Below are 18505 nucleotides of genomic sequence, written 5' to 3' on the forward strand. Positions count from 1 at the left end.
GGTAGTTCTCTAAGGAACACAGTTTTTATAGGCAGTAGTAATGGAGATTAAGTAGCTCTTCTCTTTTCACTGACTCACTACTGAATCAATGCCCCCGCACTGGTAATAAGGTAACTGGGGGACACTATACTGATCATCAAGCGTTAAAACAGAAGTGCTAAGGTCTAACTATGTAAGATGATTAAGCACACTTTGGTTTGGTTTTCACTTGTTTTTTCTTTAAAATATAATCATTACAATGGAGAACTAAAAAGCACTACACAAATGTAGAATTTGGTAACTGTTTGTTGACAATCTCAATCCTTGTGCTGGTTCCAGTGGCCAACTGCCACCCACCCACCATGCAAACCACTGTAGGATTTGGGGTACCCTGCAGTTCTTTCTCTCAAGACTATTTTATCATGTACTCCATACACTCTACAGATTAGGAGTCCAAAGCAGTTGGCTTATACACTCAACATACAGTTAGGAATTCTGTCTCAGGAACTGAAATAATTAGAGCTGGAAAATCATGTCTATGTACCTATCTCGGTTGACAAATATTGAATTCCTCATTTCCTGAGTTTTAACTTCAGATCCATGTGAAATATATGAAGCAATAAAGCTTTCTGTAAGTTAAACATTAATTTCATCATGGAAGGTGCATTGCTTACACTGTAGTATTAATTAAAAAATTACATTGTTTAGTGTGAAGTCCATCACCAGATAGATATGGGTTGGAAAAAAAAAAAATCAGGGAAGTTTAGGCCATCTTGTAATGAAAATGCAGAGCGAAGCCCTTACCCAATTGCTTAAGTGAGTGTCAAGTGCAGTGAAACCACGGGCCAAGCACTCATTCTTCTTTAGTTCAAATGTATCCTTAGAAAAAAAAAATGGCCATTTTCAATGGGTCTGGCTCAACATAATTTTGAGGCATGCCCACCCTTTTTTCATTTCACATTTATTATCAAATGTAGAGCTGACATTTGTCCTTTCTCCTTTTAGAGTCATGCATTATTCTGCTATGTTTTTTTTAACATTAACTCTGATATTTGATCATATTATAAGCCTCTTGTTTCCATTTATACTGATACAAAGATTGCAAAATCAGAGGAAATATGTAATTTCGCTAATGAGAATTGTTTTTCCTTAGCACTACACTACTTCATTGCAAAGACTAACATTTAAAGTGGAATCAGTGTATTTTGGTTCTGATCAGGACTCTGAATCAGAGCTTAAAACAAATCCAACAACAAAAAAAAAAGGAGTTAAGATTTGAAAAAAAATCTTTAACAAAACACACTCATGAACAAACTTGTAAAACTTGTACTTTTGTCTATGGTCTAGCAAAACTAGAAAAAAGTAGTGGCAACTTATGTTTGTTCTTACTGGTCTAATGTGATTTATAATCTTCCAAACTATTTTTGTTTTCAGCTGACAGCTGAAGAGCCAAAGAACAACATTCCTGGGCAAGTACCAGCGCACTACAGTGTTTGGGGTTTTTTTGTACTCAGAATCCACAAATTGCAGTGATTCTGTATATTTAAGATATTTTAAGCTTTCTGCACCTAATCAGGTGAATTTAAAAGAAATACAGACAAAGTCAGTAGAAGTAGTAAAAAAGTGCTGCTACTTATGAAGTGTAGTGGTGAACAACACTTTGTGAAGGTTTAGTCTTATTTTTATTCTATGCAGAATATACAAAAGGTCAAAATAAATTGCCTAGAGGCATATCAGTAGCACAAATTGTATGCCTCCTGTTGCCTAGACATCACAGTCATTTCTAAGTTGGTCTATTTAAGAATTGAACACCGTCTCTGACTTTAACAACCAACACAATGAGATTATTGTCCCATCAGTCAGAGGATAAAACTGAATTACAACTTTTTCCGACATATTATACTGCTCTATAATGGTGGTCATGAGGACTTGTAAACTCTCCAAAGGAGTGACACAGTTCAATGCAAAAAGTTCAAGATGCTTTTGTCAGTTGTTTAGCGTTCTATACAATACATATGTTACAACACTTGGATTTCAGAATTGCTGTATCTAACACTATTACATTGATAGCAAAGAGACAGGCTATTTTTGAAGCACTATTGCATTCACTATTTGGAATTAAATTTATTTAGAGAGGACATTGACCAGCGGAAATTAGAATGGCTGGTTATAGAGCCACTACACAATACTTTTGACATCTCATCCTCATTGAAGAAAAGATGTAGTCATGTGGAATTAATGTATAGCATTAATAACAATGCTGATTTGTAAAAGGAAAGATGCAGTAGAAAGGATCTCCATTCATTTCCTTTTATAATGTCTTCAGTTTGGAAGTGTAGTATTTTTTATTTCAGTGATAAATCTAGAAACACTTAAGCTATTACAAAGAATTACATCCTATTGATGAAATGCTGCAGAGCTGTTCTATTGCAGTCTAATGGGAAAAAGACACAGTGAATAATAAGAAATCATAAAGACAAACATCTTAATTAGCTAGATTCTACTATATTTCTATTGTAAATTTTGTAGCACTATTACAAGCTATTTCATTTAACATAGAAGTTCAAAATACAGTCATCCAGTAGATATCTATTACAATATTTTACAATGTAGGAGCCTAATCCTATTCCCATTAAATTGTCATTGACAATAGAAAGAAACCCAGTATGCAAAGTCAGCTATAATTCCAAAATTATTCTTTTTACATTTTCTTTTGGGAGGTGACGCATATCCAGAAATCTGCCATACATAACTGAAATTAACTACCATTGACCTCATTTCCCTACTTTGTTTTGCCCCACCCTCCTTAACAATCAACAAGAAAAACCTGTGGAAGATGGGAATGTTTTAAGCACTAAATTTTGAGGTTTTCCAGAGCTGTTCTTACAGGACTTACTTGAGCATGTCTTTCAGCCAATGTTACTGTTATAGAAGTATTTTCATGCCTGGATTTTGTGAAAATTTTCAGTATACAGAAATGTCCGTAATACTGAGCAGCTGGAAGGGCAGGAATAAATACTGCCTGTTATAGAAAGGAATTATAAAGGACATGGGAAGCTTCCTTGTCCCCAACTTAAAAAGATAATGAGTGCTGCACTTTGTCCAATTTCCAAACCTTTTGCAATTATAGGCAAACAAGTCAGCTTGGTATAAAAGTAGTGAAAACAATTTTTTTTGTGAAGGATCTTCAGGACTCTTATATTTCTTCACAGTGACATTTTTAATTTTTCTTCCTCTGCTTTCTTTTATTACCATTCCAGCACTCCATATTTTAGTATACTTCCTTAGAACTGTCTACATGTGAATTTGGTTTCAGTTCCTTGATCAAATCGAGAAAAAAATTCTAGAGGACTTCAAATATGTATGTGTGTGATTTATTACTTGCTTATTAAGTATCAGCTGTCACTTTTGCTGTCCTAGACATGTTCCCTATATCAAAGTTTCCCAAGTCTTAGTTGTCTTTCTTTCTAGCATGGTATCCTACACAAACAACTTTTAACTTGATTTTAAGTCTAAGCTCATAAAAGGATTTAGGGACATAAATGAGCTTCAGAGGCCTTAAATAAACAATTATGACATTCAAACCTCTCACAAATGCCCCAAAGTTCTGAAAACCTTAATTCTGAATCGGTGACCTTGTCTGACCTAGTTTGCAGTGCTAAATTCTGAGGTGTCTAGAATTCTGCAGCAGAGCATACTCAGAAGAAACTTGTTTTCATAAAAACTATGCTTTTTTTTTTTTAACAACTCTAGATGTAATCACACTTTTTCATTTTGTCGGAATCCACAGATTCACAGATAAGCCTTACTGCAATCCATCTAGATAGAAATTTCTCATTCCCTGCCATCAGGGCCACCATTCAATACATATTCTCAATGCCCACGTATCACACGCATAACTGAAAACACTCTTCAGAAAAATGCAATGTCCTTCATTGGATGACTGACAAGCTGAGGATTTTCGGTGGGGTTTTTGTTGTTGGTTTTTTCAGCTCTTTTGCTTTCTATTTAAAGCTTCAATATTAAGTGTCTTCCAGATCAAAGCAACTTGCCTATACGCTATGCTAAAGATGAGCTATGTTTTCCTCACCTTTAAGGAATGTCCAACAGACAAGTCCTGTTTGCATATATTGTATTGGTTATGATTAGGACTGGATTCCTTTCTCCATGCTCTTACCCAACTCTGCTACAGGTACCAAATACCAAATGGTCAGGAATCATTACACTGTCCATTTTTAGCTCCAAAACTATATTAAATATTTATTTTTAACTTCATCGTTCTATCACCTGTACAGTTGCATCTCAGTTGCATTCTTTCAAACCTTATTTTGTACTTCTGTTTATGCCCCTATATTCTTTCTATACTGAACCCTTTCCATCAACTAAATTCCTTGAAACAAATCAGCTGGCAGAAATACTTCCTGACATTTGTCTTTTTTTTTTTTTTTACCCCACTTCCAATATCATACAAGCAACAGAAAGGATAATCTTCATATAAGACTGTATTTTACAGCTAAGCCAGTTCAATAGTTTGTTGATAAGTCTTTAACATAAGCTGACTGATCTGCTAAGGAAAAGACTGAACAGTAAAACTATCACTGAGTCTGTCTCCCCCTTTTTCTCACCCTAAACTGTGCTAATCCACATGTTATTTCAATTAAAATATTTGCAGATATCTGGGAATCTTACTTAAATCCACTGACTATTTTTTACTTCATGCTAAGGCTAAGGTAGAGAAAAAGACCTCAGCTCTTGGATCAGGTGCTACCACCTGTGATCCCTAAGGGGACCAGAGACTGTTTCTAAATCTAAGACAAATTTGATTTTGCTTTTTGTGTGTGCATGTGCCCCTCAAAGATTTCTTTGATTCCTTATAAATACTAATTTTTAATCTCTGAAATGAAGGCACTGTCAGAATAAAGTTAAAGGAAAAGAACATTTATTTTCATACAGAAGCACTTCAGAGTGTTTCAATACTTAAGCAAGCTTTACGGGTTTGACTCCCCACAGACTTTCACCTCGTAGTCATTTCTGTGTGTGCAGCCTGAACACAAAACACTGAACTCCAACAGAGCACCCAGACCACTCAGGCTTACGGATGTTAGCGTTAACCCCTTTGTCTCAGCCATCCACAACTCTGCCTCTAACTTGAGAAGAAATGGTGTATCTTAAGCCTTACTATGTATTCTTTGGAATAAAGATACTGCCACGTTAAACATGGCAATAATGCTCTCATCTGTCTCTTTTCTGCTTAACTTGTGAAGTATCAGCTAGTAAGATATTATTGACCATTTCTTTGAATAGCCTACATTTAGAAAGAAATTTCAATTTCATAAATAAAACGTATTATCTCTAGCTATAACCCAGTTTCAAGCCGAAAGAGCGTGTGCATGTGAGAGAAAATACAAATGCTCTTTTCAGGTTTGTCGTCTTCTATCTCCATTTACACCAGTTACCATTTCAGGGGGAGGTCTCTCCTCTGAATCATACTCTCCAGAAATCCTTATCTGCTCAGCATCAAGTTGCAGAAGGGCTAATTTTAAATATGGAACTCCATTAACTAAGGGAATTAATTTTACCAACAGTCTGTGGTAGAGGCACATAAAGTGTAAGCATACATTTTTTCTTGTTCTTTGACAGACCTGAGCAGTCCTATAATATGCAAATACTACCCTAGTACAGGTGACATTTTAGGCAAAATAAAGTTTTGAAGGGTAATTTATGTATAAGGAGAATTAAGAGTTAATAAAATGGTTGTGCTAGACTTCTCTTTGGAAGAAAGTGTCTTGTTATACACTTAAGTATTGCAACTCTAAATAGTACCAGTAACAGTGGGTTTCATACATACTCATGAAAAAACATCGCATGAGATAGGTAGAAAATCCTTTCATTGGCATCCTGACTCACATCAGAATTTCCTGTGAGAAACCCCTCAGTTTCTATATTGCTGAGAGCATTTCCTGAATTTTGACACTACACCTCTTAGTATCCAACTATTTCTTGAAGAACTAAGTTGCCACTAAATTGTGTATCTAGTTTTTGTTTCAGCTATGCTGAGCCATAATTCTTTGAGAGAAACTTTGCATTAAAGGACAGGTGACAACCGCTTAATTATTTTCCACGGCACAAAAAACCCCCGAACTACAACTAGAGGGGATTTTGGCAGAAGAGTTGAGGTAATTGCCATCAGGACAGCAATGAAATACTTCTCATGGGTTCGGTCACTGCTAAGATGGACAAAAACTAAACAGTCTGACCAGAGCCTGTGACCCATCATTCATAGTGCAAGCACATGCAGATAGGAAGGTAGTGGCAGCATTTCCTTGTTTGCATTTTGTCACTTTGTTTCATTTCTTCTGATTTTTAAAATACAGAAAGGAATTCTAATATTCAACAAAATATTTCAGTATCTCATAGTTCTTGGATCAGCAGTAAATTTGGCTACAGTTGAATTTATACCAAAGCAACATCAAAAAAAGAGTAAGTCTTCTCAAAAGGTGATTGCTCATTTGAGCAAACCAGACATGCACAGCCACAGCAGGCATTCTGGCAAGAGTACAATCAGAATTCCCTTGAAGAAAGATGCATGGAGAGTAAAATCCTTATGTCCTTGTGTCACCTCTCATGAAGTGCTTGGAAGGCCACAATACTAAATTATATGATGTTGTTAAAAAGTATTGTATTCTTGTTTTATTCTCCACCATAGAAACTAGAATATTTAATCATGTTTAGCTTCAGTAATACATAAATTCTCACTGAATGTATCATACACATATATATAACTTTGCAGTTGCATTTTGGAGCCATGACCCAGTAACAGGGAAGCTATCCATTTGCATACACAATCTGTGGCCCATTACCTACCCCTGGCTAACATATCAGAACTGTGGACCTAAATTACAGTGAAAAGTTTCTTTTCGTCTAAGACAAGGAAGGAGACTGTAACAAAAGTACCTCTGAGGGTGCCACTTACAGATTCATGCTGTATCAGTTGTATGAATATTTAATAAAGTCAGCACCTAGGGATTTCGTAACGAGTTCTGTTACTCATGTCTAGAGAACTAATGGCCCTTATTGCTATTTGGTTAAAAACAGTTTATGTAACTATTAGTTACACGTGGTACAGTGATGCATCAAAGTTGAATTATTCACTTTATACTACTGGTCAGTATATAAAATATTCACAGCTAGGAGAGGAAAGCTTCCAGTAAATCCTGTGATCTTTGAGTGACCTCAAGCAAGAAAGAAAAAAGATGGAAGAAATTAAAATTAACCTGCAACACCATGGCACCATCAAGCTTACACTGATGAAGTCAGCTTTGATCTCTTACAAATGCAGGTCTGTCACCAAATTTGCAACTATGAAGGCAATCGTGTCAACATGTACTCTGACAGAAACATGTACAGCATAGATATGTCTGAAGGAACATATTTCTATAAAAACTTCAACAGCTGTAATGTCTGAACAGCAATAAATTCTAGAAAAAATCTAGAGACGCAAAGCGCACATTAGGAATGAGACACAAAAGACAAAATGGCACTCTATGATGGCAAGGGTAAAATCTTAAGACAGAAAAATTGAGAAACAGTACGTGGCTAAGACATACCTAAACTAAACAGAGAATTCACTACTGGAATAAAGACTGGATTAGAAAGAAGGAGGAGTGAGCACCTGGTATCTATTTTAATTCTCTTAAAATATTATAAGACTGACTTATTTAAAATAGATTTTTTCCTCTGTGATTAGCACAGAATTTATACATTTTAGCAATTTCATTTTCAGCTACCAAAAAAGACAGGGAAACACTGAGATGTCCAAAAGATAGTAGTAAAATTGACTTCTTGTGGTTTGTTGTAATTGTGTGGTTTCTTTTAAGTAAACAGGATTACATGCTATTAAAGAAAGATTTTTGTGTTGTTAGGTTGGAGGGTTTTTTGGCTAACCAGTGGTGAAGTAAAATAAAAAACACTATAGAAAATATCTTTTTCCCGAGTTTTACTCATGTTCAATATGGAATACTGAATATGCTAGAAAACACAGAGCACAGATCAAACCAAATTTTAAAACTTTCTTTTCAATGACATCATTTTTTCTTTTTTTTTTGGGTGGGAGGAGCCATTTTAATATTCATGGAGACATCAGATACTTTTGTTAGGGTTGTTTTATTTTATAACATTATTATCCAGGCAGTGATATACAGAAATCAATAACACGAAGTGGAGGTGTTAAACAGGAAATTGCTAGATCAAACAGAATATTTCATTACCTTTCCCAGATGCTTGTTTTTGTTTTGTTTTTAATCTGCTCCACTAATGACCAAAAATATCAGAATCACAGTCTGTGGCTTGAATCTTAACATACAATTATCAAAGAGTGCTTTCTTGAATATCATTATTTTCCTGTACTTTGTAGGAATTTGCAGCCTGGCATGTCTGTGCATTAAGTATTTCCCAGTATGCAAGGTGAATCAGAGAAATACTATTAAGGTAAAAAAAAAATCCAGGAATTTTCTCTTTCTTAAGAGGGCTCTGACATCATCAATCCATTTCTGCAGTAGTCTTTCTGCCTTTGGAAGTCATGAGAAACTAGAGTCAAAAACATTTTAAAGTTTACCTGTAAACAGGCCCATAAGGAAAGTAAATATCTATGATGTCTTTGCCCCAAAAATGAAAGCCCAAAGCGAAGTAGAACTAATGACCTCTGGAAGCATGAGGTGGTGGCAGGCAATGGAAGCCACACCTCCAGCGATCATAGTTTAAAATCACAACCCTATTTAACCCCAGCTATAGTTTTATGAATTAATAAATTTTCACACCCAAAAAATATACTGCAGTACATGTATAATGAAGGGGAGATGCATTCAGACACTTTGTCTGTAGTTAGTTTTCACTGTCTTAAATGCAAATACTAGAGAAAGATCTTAGGCAAAATTTCCCTGAAAGAAAAGGAGAAAAAAAAAAGAGAAAAGACGACACTGGGCCATCTAGGTTTTTATTCCCTAGCTAACTAGAAGTCAGCCTCTAAGAGAGAAAATTTCATTGAAAGTACCAATTACAATACAGAAACTATAGTTACTTTCAAATCACAGCAGTGTAGTACTCTTGGCTCCTGCATATTAACATTTCTTAGAAATTCTATTGCACGTTTTAACTTCTCAGGGAGTTTAAATGTCTAAGTTAGACTATATGAATAATGTAAGATTGCTAAATTGTCCTCTCTATACTGGCTGGAAAGGAAATTTAAATGAATTACACATCAGTGATTTATCTAGAGTCCATGGTCTGAATATCCAACCATTTATCTGTTTAAGTTCTACTTTGGTTCATAAAGACATGAATCTGTCTTAGTTTGTTAGGCCATGTAGAACTACATCCTAAGGAAATTCTGCCTTTGCCTTTCACAACAAAAGCTGATTAAAAACTCAGTGCATGTATGTATGTATAATGCTGACCTTATTTGACTGTTCCAGTTCTCAGATATTTACTTACAGAGCAGAATACCCACATATCCTCAAGTTAGTAGGACACACAAATAATATAACTGGGCATAAATTCAACATACAGGTTATCATATGCATTGTCCTTACGAAAGGAAGTAAAAAAGGAGAGCAATCCAAAACTATGTAGAATCATCAGTACTAAGCATGATAGAAAGCAAAGGAATGTCATTGAGATGCTTGCTATGCAGTTGGCACATGACGGTGCTATTCATCATGGAGGCAGTTATGATGTCCAACAGCATGTTATTTCAAAGAAGCATCAGAGAAGTGCCAGACAGAGCATCAGAGCAGGAACTGACAGATCTCTGCAACACAGGCCTGTAGTTCAAGATACCAAGCAGATGCACTTGTGATGTGTCATCAGATTCTCTTTTGCATTTACTTGTTGTAGATCAAAGCATTGACACAGGGATGAAAAATTGCTGGCTCTGTTCTATCACAACGATTCTTTGATCAGAGGCTACATTTAAAAAAAAAGTAAATCAATTTCTTTATTATGCCTCGGTGCACTTACTGGATCCAAAAATCTCTAGATGCATGCTTTGTCAACTCCCATAAACAGTGTTGAATCCTTATTTGCACCTTGATTGGATTTTCTCTGGACACAGTCATGGACTCACTGACTATGAAAATAGTTTTGTTGTCATAATCTAAATTTGAAAAGGTGGTAAATCTGGTGTCTGTAAAATTATAATGTAGTATCACAAGATAAGAATTCCTCAATATGCTTGAGTAGATCTGTGCAAATTCAAGAGTTAATATTCTTCTCGCTTCCTACCCTATAACAGTCAAAGCTAGAATTTTAGCAGAATACATTGCAAGGCAAGTTTTCCAGTGCTCAACACAGCCGATGCTTACACATTCTTCTAGAAATTCCTGGTTATTAGAACTTTCTGTTATGTTAACACATATGGCTTAAAGTAGCCAAGCAAGGTCAACAGGTGGAAATGCTGCTTGCCCTTTAGGAGATACTAATTCCCACCTTGCACTTCAGCCAAGGTGATACAGTGTTAGCGGTAAAATCTTGATAATGACAAGCCTCCTCTTACATGAGTTCAGTGAAGACTGTGCAGATGTCCAGAATTCTATAACGTTTTAATCAGGAACACACATTTTCATACTTCTCCATCCTTGGATGCGTCAAAAATTGACTGGACATGACCCCAAGCAACCCAGTCTACATTGCCTCTGTTCTGAGCAGACGGTTGGACCAGTCATCATCCAGAAGTCTCTTCCAGCATTGGCCTGTGAGTCTATACCTCAGAGTTCTTGTTGATTCATCCTTAAATTTATACTGTTTACTGTTATACTATTTGCAAAAAATTCCAAACTTTAAAATTTAAATTTTAATTCTGTTCCAAAACCTACTTATTTGTATAACATCAGCAAAAATTGGGATACAACATTTCAATTTCTCTTTTGAATTTTAATCACTATTGGCAGCTTCCCCCTCCCACTCCCCTAGTCATAGAATTAGGATGCAGAGAGAAATGTAAGTTTGGTATTTTTTTTAAAACTTATTTCAGCAAAACACAATCTGTGATTCTTTAAACTGTCCTTACGCTGGTTTTATTTTCAGTAACAATGCCACCTGCTGTGCTAAATATAAGAGTTGTTTGAACAGTGCAGTGCATGATCTCTGCAATATTGGCATTTGAGCAAGGCTATTGAGAAAAATTTTTGTCCACAGTATGCAAGAATCTCAAACTAAAGGCATTATCATCCTAGTTTCTTTTTCATATTCAAAAACTTATCACAATTTTTCTATTATAACTACAGTTGATCGAGAGTGCTATACTAGTTTCAAAACACAAGATGTGTGCTGGGGCACCAAGAAGCAACCATGGCCTGCAGGCAAGCTGGGAACTGGAAGCCCACAATCAATAGCACTCAGGACTCAAAGAGCAAAATTCCAGCATTCATCTGCTGCAAAAGAAAACATTTACTCTGCAAGTAAAGAGAATCATGACTGAAGGAGTCACAGCAGTATAGGTCAGAAAAGCAGCTTCTGGCTAGCTACATCACACTACTTGGAAGCCTTTTACACCATGATAGGCTGTGGCATATAGGCACAAACTAAGTAGTTTAGCTTTCACTTCATGTGCTAAGCATATGGATGAAACTGTAAAGAAATTTTTATCACTCCCCCTGCCTCAGCACCCACATAGATATCCAAAGGATCCATTCTCCCAGATTATCACTTTAGTTTCTGCATAAGTACCCAAGCTCACATAAATTATTTTAAGATCAGAGATATGTACATGAGGTCAAGGAAGGAGTTCAGAGAGATGCTTATATTAGAATTTCTGTATTTCATCCTTTACATCATTGTACTAACATTATCTCTGAAGCACAGCACAGAAGAAAGTCAACATTTTTCCTTAAATAACCCTCCCCCCTTGATTTTTCCCTCCCCTCAAACACACTGACTCACAGGCTTTCAGTATCCATGTACTCGTAGTAGGTGCAACCAGTTCTATCTGTATCTTTGGTACCTGACCCTTTTAATCTTTTTTCCCCCAGGTTTCTGACTCAGGAGAGTCATTTAATTAAGTAGTGCTTAGATGAAGGTGGTTTAGTGCTTAACAAATAAAGAAATTCATGATAGTAATGTGATCTGTATGACTGATCACTAAAAGAACAAGGAAATCTTTATTAATAAACTCTAGTACATCTCTGAAAGTACTTTAAAACAGAATCAAACTATATCATACTGATAATACCAGCACTACCCCACTCTGTCAGACATTTAACCAAATTCAGAAGTGAAGTGACTTCAATGTCACATGTTCCATCAAGATTACAACATTAATATGCTAATTTTGACTAGCTTCAAAACTTCCATTGCATAGCTACTGCATGGGAAAGATTAATACACATAAATATTAGAACAGTTTTAAGTATATTATACTACTTATGTTAATAACTATCCAATATTTTAAACTCATTACTAGTGGACACTTAAAAGGAAGTTTCTTCCTGCTTCTTACTCTCCTCCCATCTTAATAACAACTTCATCATTGTTACTGTGCTTTTGTGTCAGACTAACCAAATCTGAAGCCTTTTTGGCCACAAGCATATACAACACTACTTGTTCAAATAACATATTCACAACTTCCCTCCCTTTGCCTTCTACACTCCTACTGACCTCCAACTCTTCTTTATAGTCATGATCATGATGGCAATACCTAAGAGACAAGAAAGGCAGGAATCCCATTGTATTCAATTCTATACCATACAGAAATAACTGTTGTCCTGAAAAGCTTGTAATATAAAAGAAGCAAACTAGATACAGGATAGAAGGATTATGTCATACAGGCAGAAGTGGCAAGCCACTGTAGCCAGTACATTACCATTTATAAAGATATTTTACTTTTTTATAACACTGAGTCTGTTTGAATGACATGAAGAATAAAAATCCAGGAACTTAATCAAGATGCCATTTCTGCATCTTTAGAATTCCTGCAAAACACCACTGAAAGTTCCTAGAAAGCAGGTGGGAGTTCCTGGACTGAAAAAGGGGAATTAATGGAAAGCATTAGAGAAAAATATATAGGGCAATACCTAAAAAGCAGGTGTGAAATTTCTAAAAACCCATTAAGGTATTCCTAAAAAGCAGACAGAAAAACCATAGCAAGTGCTTGGGGAATTCCTAGAAAGCATCATGAAATAGCCTTAGAAATCATATGTGGCCTATGTAGAACACAGGCAAAAAAATGTTTCTAGAAAGCTCTTGAGAAATTCATACAAAGCAGGTGAAAAATCCTACATGGGGCACCCCCAGAACGCACATGGGGGAATTTCACATGAAGTTCTTGAGGACTTCTGAAAAAGAAGAAAGAAATCTTCCTTTCAAAGAAGACTTGTTTTTGTCACGGTATTTCTCTTCTCAGGTTGAGAAGATATCACAGAATCACTAAGGTTGGAAAAGACCTGTAAGATCATCAAGTCCAACCATCAACCAACAAACACCACCATGCCCACTAAACCATGTCCCACAATGCCTCATCCACACGTTCCTTGAATGCCTCCAGGGACGGTGACTCCACCACTTCCCTGGGCAGTTTATTCCAGTGTCTCACCATTCTCTCAGTAAAGAAATTTTTCCTAATATCCAGTCTAAACCTCCCTTGGCACAACTTGAGTCCATTTCCTCTTGTCCTGTCACTCATCACTCGGGAGAAGAGGCCAACACCCACCTCTCTGCAACCTCCTTTCAGGTAATTGGAGAGAGCGATGAGGTCTCCCCTCAGCCTCCTCTTCTCCAGACTACACAACCCCCGCTCCCTCAGCTGCTCCTCATCAGACTTGTGCTCCAGACCCCTCACCAGCTTCGTCGCCCTTCTCTGGACACGCTCCAGCACCTCAATGTCCTTCTTGTAGGGAGGGGCCCAAAACTGAACACAGTATTTGAGTTCTAGATCTTATAAAGATTTCTCCTATTGCCCTCATTCCCTATGGGCCAATAGACAAGTATCTTATGCTGACTTGCTGGACAGAGGAATACGACAAACCTTTTGGCTCCACAGAATTCATAAGACTGTCTCTACCAAATACATTCCATAACACTCCACAGAAATATTAAACTCTGCACAGAAATATTAAACACTCCACAGAAATATTAAACTCAAGGAAAAATTAAGCTTTTACATCACAGATTAAACAAAAGCCCAGTTCAAAGAAGAGACTAATGGAAATTGATATCTTCAGATGAAAAGTGTCCCCTTTTCCTCAATATTGACTGGAGTCCAAATTCTAAAGTGACATACATGTATAAAGTCAGCAGACAAAAGGCCAAACACTCGCTCCACTTGGAACAGGCAAATAAAGTTAATGTGATCGTCTGAATACAAGTGTAACATTTACCGGAAATGGTAGCATTAATAGGTCATGTAATATGATGTATAGAAAATGTAAGAGGATTTGAGACTACATCCAAGTATTTAATATCAATTTTAATCCAGATGGCAAGCAACACAGAAAATGATAAAAATAAACCTAAACTGATGCTAAGGGTACAGGCACCCTTAGATGAGTGCCAGCTGTTCAGCTATTGCAGTTTTATGCTTCTTTGAAACACTTGTGCCTATTAAGCACATGGACCACATGCTTTTTATTGCTGACTAGGTGCTGCAAAATTCTATGAAGATGTTTAATGTATCATAATTTAAAAAAATACAGCCATAAATACATAGAACACATGCATTTCAGGTCCAAGAGCAGTGAAGTGACAAATATAATTACTGATTTCATTCATTACATTTTCCGTTCTTTTCTGTTGCTAGTTCCATGTGTATTAAACCCAGCCATGAATCAGACCTGTGTACATTAGCAGAACAAAAGGTTGAACTTCCTAAATAGGCTAGGCAGTCTTCTATTCCTTTGTCAGGGCTAAAAAAAGTATTTAATCATTTATGAAAAACAAAGCAGCTTTAACAAGGGAAGCTATTAGGATGAATTACTGTTCATCCTAACATAACTAATAATCAAGTGTTTGTGAAACCCACCTGGGAAATACCCAAGTTCAAGTCCCTAACCTGAAGCAGGCAAGTCAGAGACTTACACATGAGACACTCAAGTGGAATGCAAGAATACTCACCATAAATAGCAATGAATTAAAGATACTTATTTTCCTAACTGTCTTCAACCACTGTTCAAAAAGTGTTTATCTTTGCTACCACCAGTGACATTCAAAAGCCACACATTGTTTTATTAGATTTAGCAAAAAAGATGCAACTCAATATACACAATATAAATGAGAAGAGATAATTTCATTACTGTTGTCTAATTTATACTACACCGTTGTTTAGACTTGCACAGAGTACCAGAAAAATCGACTTGCATATTGTCCAACCCTCCACGACATTTTAAGTATTCTTAAGATTATACTCCATATTCTTAAATTCTCTTGAGATTACATTTAGTTTTTAACACTTACACTCCTGAAGTTCTCAGGGGCATGAAGGAGGTCTTTATTAAGACTACATGACAAATTTTAGGCTCACAAATGCTCAAAGTTTTCTCTTGAAGTGTCTTTTGTAACACGCTATCTACTCTTGGGGTTTACCCACAATTTTAAACAGGCCACAATCTGACCCATTAGGAAACTATAGGCTATCAGTTAGACAAGATCAATGATCACGAAAGCTTTAGTCCTATTGTAACCTTGTAATCTGTATTATTATTTCACAGCAACCACTTACCATGTTACCTCATGCATAGGAAGAATAGTTCAATCATTTATCATTTAGCTCTTTATTTAGTATGCCTTTTAAAAGACTTATGTTAGTATAACCTATGAAATGACTTGCCAAACAAGAATAAACTTCTTAGTGACAACAATTTTCCCCTTTTTTTTTTTAATTTCTTTTAATCAAATAAGGTGATTGTCCAATTAGGAAAAAAGCAGAAGCATTTTGACTCATGAAATTTGATAGGAGAACCTAACCTAACCTTACATAGGCAGTACACTGCTGATGTTTCCCAAGACTCTTTCCTCTCTGAGGCTCTGCGTGGACAAAGGGGTAATGCAACTGTAATTCATCTTTCTCTGCTGGTATAGCGTTACAGCTATCCAACTGCAAAGACTATTTTCACAGAATCGGGGCAGGGGGCACTATTTGTTTTATTTCTATTTTACCCTAAATATATTTGGGGTTACCTTTTCTTTGGGTGGGATGGCAAGTTGATTGATCATTTCTGCTTAGTTTCATAGAATTAGACTATTTAACTGAAAATTTGAGATCTTCTCCTAGATACAACTCTTCTAATGTTAAGAAAGGAGTAGTAAAACTACGTCGTGTGACTATCAGGTGATTTAAGTAACACAAGTTGAATTCGTTTGCTACAAATAATGTTATAAAGGGAGAGGCATACAAATTAAATACTTCATATTCTGACAGGTGATGTTTAGAAGCATATTTTCAATTTAGCAATGTTAAACATGAGCAATGGCTTATCAGTCTGAAAACATCCTTTTCTGTAGCTCAGAGAAAGAGCCAATGTGAAAAAACTGATCACAATGGTGCTGGTGATAAAATAACCCAGACAAGTGCAAGAAGGGAATAATACTGTTTCACTAAGTTGACTGTAATCACTCCCACCAGAATTAACTAACTTTTTTCATTTAGTTTTAAAATGCTTGGCCGAAACTTGTAACAATATTCTTTTTTGTAGGAATTGAAAGTCATCTTTCCTCATTTTGAAATGCTTTCATATATCTTCAATGTGACAATTGTGCAATTATTTTTTATAGATATTCAAAATGCATTTGGTAGGAATGGTGCTTTCTGAGGACCATCTTTAGTTTATAGGCTCTCATGAGTTAACACACCAGCTACCATGTTATTTTGTTGCGAAGCATATGTAAGTGGCACCTTAGCTGCAATCAGTATATATTATTGTCTAACTCTTCATCTTACCTTTTATTCAATTCAGAACATATATATCCCTAGGGAAGAGGCTTTGCTAGACAAAAGTAATTGTTTAATTTTATCAGGCAAAGCAATCAGTGGATGAAGTGAAAATGGCACAAGTAATATTACATATTAGTAAATACTCTAATCTTATTCTTAATGAAATAATCCTTTCAAGAATAATTCAAATCAATTTTGATATGACTATTACTGCATAAGCTACAGCTAGCCTGGAACACAAAAAGAAAAAAAAAATGCGTCATTAAGCTAGAAATGTTAAATTTCTAAATGGTCAAAAAACCTATCAAGCAATATGTACATTGTGATAATCTGGAAGAAACCAAGAGCCCAGCATTAGCAGTATTTAATTCTGTTTTTAAACATTATGCTTTCTGAGAAAACCAGTTGGGAAAACAAAGAGTTACTGAAAAGACTCAGAAAAAAAGGATCGAAAAAAGTTAAGTTTCATCTACATAAAGTAATGCAATCAGCTTGAATGAGGGGAAACAGAAGGAGATAAAACTAATTTCCCCAAAAGAAAATTTAACATAGCTTTGGAAAAACCCTACATGCCACAGTAAACACTAAAGACAGGGAAAGTTATGGATGACATTGGTCAACATTTGATAAACCAACAAGTTAATTTTAGGTTCACACAGAGTCATAACATATGGGACTTGAGGGCAGGAAGGGAAACTAGAATACTGGAATCAACATTGGGTAGGTGATTATTGGAAGTGTACAAAAACTTGATGTGAACCATAGAACTACAAAAGGGTTAGCAGCAGAAACGAATAGAATTAAAAGCTGATTTGCACAAAAAGATTACTTAATCTGCAACAGTTTCAGGTAATCAAAGGCTAAGCATTTATCTAGAATTGAATGCAAAACATTACTTAGGATAATACAGCAATGCAAAGCCAGAAATAGCTATGAAATTAAATACAGGGAAGTGCTGAATTTAAGTCACTAGCCAACAGTTTTGCATCAGAAGACTGCTGGGTAAGGTAATGACCTTTTGGTCAGCCCACCTAGTCCATAGTGCCACAATTTACAAGCCACTAAACTGAAATCCTCAAACAAACAACAATAAGAAAAACACACACTTGTGGAAATAGTTGTTGAACAAATCAGCAAGGAAAAGTCTGGGGCTAACGATGTGAGTAACTTAACCAGGTGTAATCACTGAAGAATTACAGCAAGCATGTTGCACAGATCTGAGAGGAAACCATTTTTCCTGAAAGACTGAAACCAAAACTAAACCCTCATTAGACTCTACTATTTCACTGAAAATTAAGTCACATTAATTCAAAGTTATGAGTGTTCAAGACCTGTAAAAATCACAGAAAAAATTGGACTGATATTTACTTCATGAAAAGAGAAAGCCTTATCACAACTGAGGCATTGTTCTGAAGGGAATACTCATTCTCTAGACTTTTCACCCCAAAGCTCTCATCCATCTGGTTATGTGTTTAATGAGGCAGTGTACTCTGTAGTAAATATTATCTTTACTGAACGAGTGTGGGAAGTCAGGCCTTAATTAGAAACACAAGACTTCTACAGCTGACAAATTCAGCATATATGTCTTCAGAACAGCACCTATAACTTATT

Source organism: Gavia stellata, chromosome 14, assembly GCF_030936135.1.
Source record: "Gavia stellata isolate bGavSte3 chromosome 14, bGavSte3.hap2, whole genome shotgun sequence".
NCBI classification, from domain to species: domain Eukaryota; kingdom Metazoa; phylum Chordata; class Aves; order Gaviiformes; family Gaviidae; genus Gavia; species Gavia stellata.